General features: G+C 44.2%; 1 pseudogene; it reads right to left on the bottom strand.

Annotated features, from left to right (window-relative positions):
* Window positions 1–283: 283 nt before the first annotated feature.
* Window positions 284–1,671, bottom strand: LOC140602207 (eukaryotic initiation factor 4A-I pseudogene; annotated as a pseudogene).
* Between the last annotated feature and the right edge of the window lie 1,618 nt (window positions 1,672–3,289).

The following is a 3,289-nucleotide window of genomic DNA, read 5'->3' as shown; positions in this document are numbered from 1 at the left end:
AATATAACAAGACCCCAACTTAAAAAAGACAATTTTACAAGTACAAATGAAACTTCTTGCCTTCTTACTAGATCTCATTCCCCCTTCTTTATCCAAGAGGTGACTCCAAACCTGAATGTTGGGTTGCCCGTGAACCTGCACTGAGAAACATAGTACTTACTTACACAACTACAAATACTCTGTATTATGTCATTTTGCCTTTTATTTTTTTTAATTTTTTTTCCTTCTTTTGCCTCAAAAAGTGACATTTATTCAAAGAAAAAAATAGGAAAAAAAGTGACAAGATGTCCATCCCTTGGCTCCTTTTCCTCCCCCTTCCTGCTCTTCTTCTGCCCCCCAGACCGAGGCCCGGGTCAGGCTAGGTAGTGGACCACCCTTCAGATGAGGTCAGCAACATTGAGGGGCATTTCCTCAATGGAGGTGTTGTAGAAGGTCTCGATGTCTCAAAGAGTCCTCTTGTCTTCTTCTGTCACCGTGTTAATAGCCACACCCTTACAGCTGAATCGTCCACCATGACCGATTCTGTGGATATAGTTTTCCCTGTTGGTAGGAAGGTTATAGTTGGTGACTAGAGACACCTGCTGCACCTCGATGCCTCTGACCAGCAAGTCAGTGGTAATCAGTGCTCTGCTAGAGCCCGAGCAGAACTCCCTCATGATAACATCTCGCTCCTTCTGGTCCATGTCTCCATGTATGGCAGACACGGTGAAGTCTTGGGTGTGCATCTTCTCGGTGAGCCAATCCACCTTCCTTCGGGTGTTGATGAAGATGACTGCCTGCGTGATGGTCAGAGTCTCGTACAAGTCACACAGCGTGTCCAGCTTCCACTCCTCTCGCTCCACGTTGATGTAGAACTGGCAGATGCCCTCGAGGGTCAACTCCTCTTTCTTGACCAGAATCTGAATGGGGTCCTTCATGAACTTCTCGGTCACCTCAAGCACATCAGAAGGCATCGTGGCAGACAGCAAAACCACCTGGGTGTTGCTGTTGAGTTTTTGGAATGTGTCATAGAGCTGCTCCTTGAATCCATGGCTTAACATCTCATCAGCTTCATCCAGTACAAACATCTTGATGTATTTGGGAGACAGGTATCTCCGGTTCAGCATGTCAAACACATGACCCGGGGTGCCCACGATGATATGGGGAGACTCCATCTGAAGCTTCTGCACCTCAGCATGTACGTTGGTCCCCCCAATGCAGGCATGGCAGGAAGCACCCATGTAATCTCCTAATGACTACCTTCTGTATCTGCTGAGCCAACTCCCTAGTGGGTGCCAGGACGAAGGCCTGTGTAGCCTTTAGATCCAATTCAATTTGTTGCAGAATTGATATGGCAAAGTGGCTGTTTTTCCCAGTCCCAGATTAGGCTTGAGCGATCACATCATAACCCTTGATACAAGGAAGACTGGCTCGCTGCTGGATGGCAGAAGGCTTCTTGAAACCATAGGCATAGATGCCACAGAGAAGGGACTCAGAGAGGTTCATGTCATCAAAGCTGTCAACAATCTCATTCAGTTACTATCGATGACGCCTTTGAGCTCCATCCCATCAGGGCCATTGTCTCTGGATCGGGAATCCTGACTCGCAGACATGATCCTTAGAAAACTCTTTTGCCTGTTTTAAAAACTTTTATATGAATGATGTGTTCATATGTTTTCTGCAACACTTCACTTTTCTCTTTTGCTCAACCTACTTTTGAAGTGCATCCAGATACATATGTCTCTTTAATTCATTTACAACTATTGTGCAGTAGTGTGTTACACATTCATTTCTTTTCTTTTCTTTCTTTCTTTCTTTCTTTCTTTCTTTCTTTCTTCTTTCTTTCTTTCTTTCTTTTCTTTCTTTCTTTCTTTCTTTCTTTCTTTCTTTCTTTCTTTCTTTCTTTCTTTCTTTCTTTCTTCTTTCCTTTCTTTTTTTAAAGAGACACAGAGAGAAGGAGAGAGAGAGAGACATAGGCAGAGGGAGAAGCAGGCTCCACACAGGGAGCCTGATGTGGGATTCAATCCCGGGACTCCAGGATTACACCCTGGGCCAAAGGCAGGGGCTAAACCGCTGAGCCCCCCAGGGATCCCTACACATTCATTTCTAATTCCTGTGTACTGTTGTGCTGTATGACTACACCGCTATTGATCTATTCTCCACCTGAGGAATACCAGGTAGATTTGGTTTTCTGTGTTTTTGTTTTTTTGCTATTGTAATCAAGGCATCAGTGAACATTTTTGCACGAATTTCCTTGGGTGTGTGGGCAAAGCTTCTTTGGGGGGATATACTGCCAATGTCTCAAGTGTGGGAAAACAAGAAAAGGCGGTTAAACAGTGGACTTCCTGGTCCACTGTATTCTTCCCTAATCCACAGTTAAGGGCTTGTCCAATCCTGTGCACACATAGGTAATTTTCAACTACTAAAATTTATGTTTCCATAGGTGGAAGATACCCTGGACGACATTATACATATTTCACCGTGGTTTCCAGACTTCATGGACAGCTTGTCCATTCCAAGATATGTTAACAAACAGTGAGGTACTCAGTCTCAAGCTAAATAAAACCCAAAGGAAGGGGGGCAGACTCACACACTTATGACACTTTACAGCTAAGGCTATCAGACTGCTTGTGAAAATACAACAACGCAAAACTCTGTGCTGAAGGGCACTATTAAGAGCCAAATGAGCAGGGCACCAGCAAGCACCCAAGGAGCCCTGGGACCTGGCTGCTCTGCCATTTGAATTAGGATGGAGAGATTTCATTTAAATGTGCAGAAGGAGAAGGAAGAGCAATACAGACTAGAGACAGAAACCAAGTTTCTAGCACTCTCCAGAAATGTGCCATTTTCCCCCTGCAATTCAATGAAGGAGAACAAGTCTGCTGGGATGGGCAATGTGTAAAGCGCCTACACGGGAAGTGAACCGAGACTACTGCATTTAAGCCTCTGAATAGCTGGCAGGTGGTCAATTTCTAAAGCAATTTCTTGGAGATTGATATGGAGAAAGATCTGGGAAGCTCTGGGATTTTATTACCCATCACTTAGCTGCTGGCACTGGCTCCTGTTCTCCGGCTCCTTGCTCGCCTCCCCTCTCTTTCGGCTTCCCTTTTCCCCCTTTCGGTTTGCGTCCTGTCACTCTCTGTTATAATTAAAATGGAAAACATTGCAGGTGTCTGCTATAAAGCATTTGCAGATATTGTATAGTACATGAAGAAATAAGCAGCTGCAAATTGTGTAATTTGGTCTTACAAAAAAAAACAAAAAAACAAAAAAAACAAAAAAAAAAAACACCCTGAAAGACATTCTGGAA

This window comes from Canis lupus, chromosome 13, assembly GCF_048164855.1.
Source record: "Canis lupus baileyi chromosome 13, mCanLup2.hap1, whole genome shotgun sequence".
NCBI lineage: Eukaryota > Metazoa > Chordata > Mammalia > Carnivora > Canidae > Canis > Canis lupus.
The sequence above is the reverse complement of the archived record's forward strand: the minus strand, read 5'-3'. Positions and strand labels throughout refer to the sequence as shown.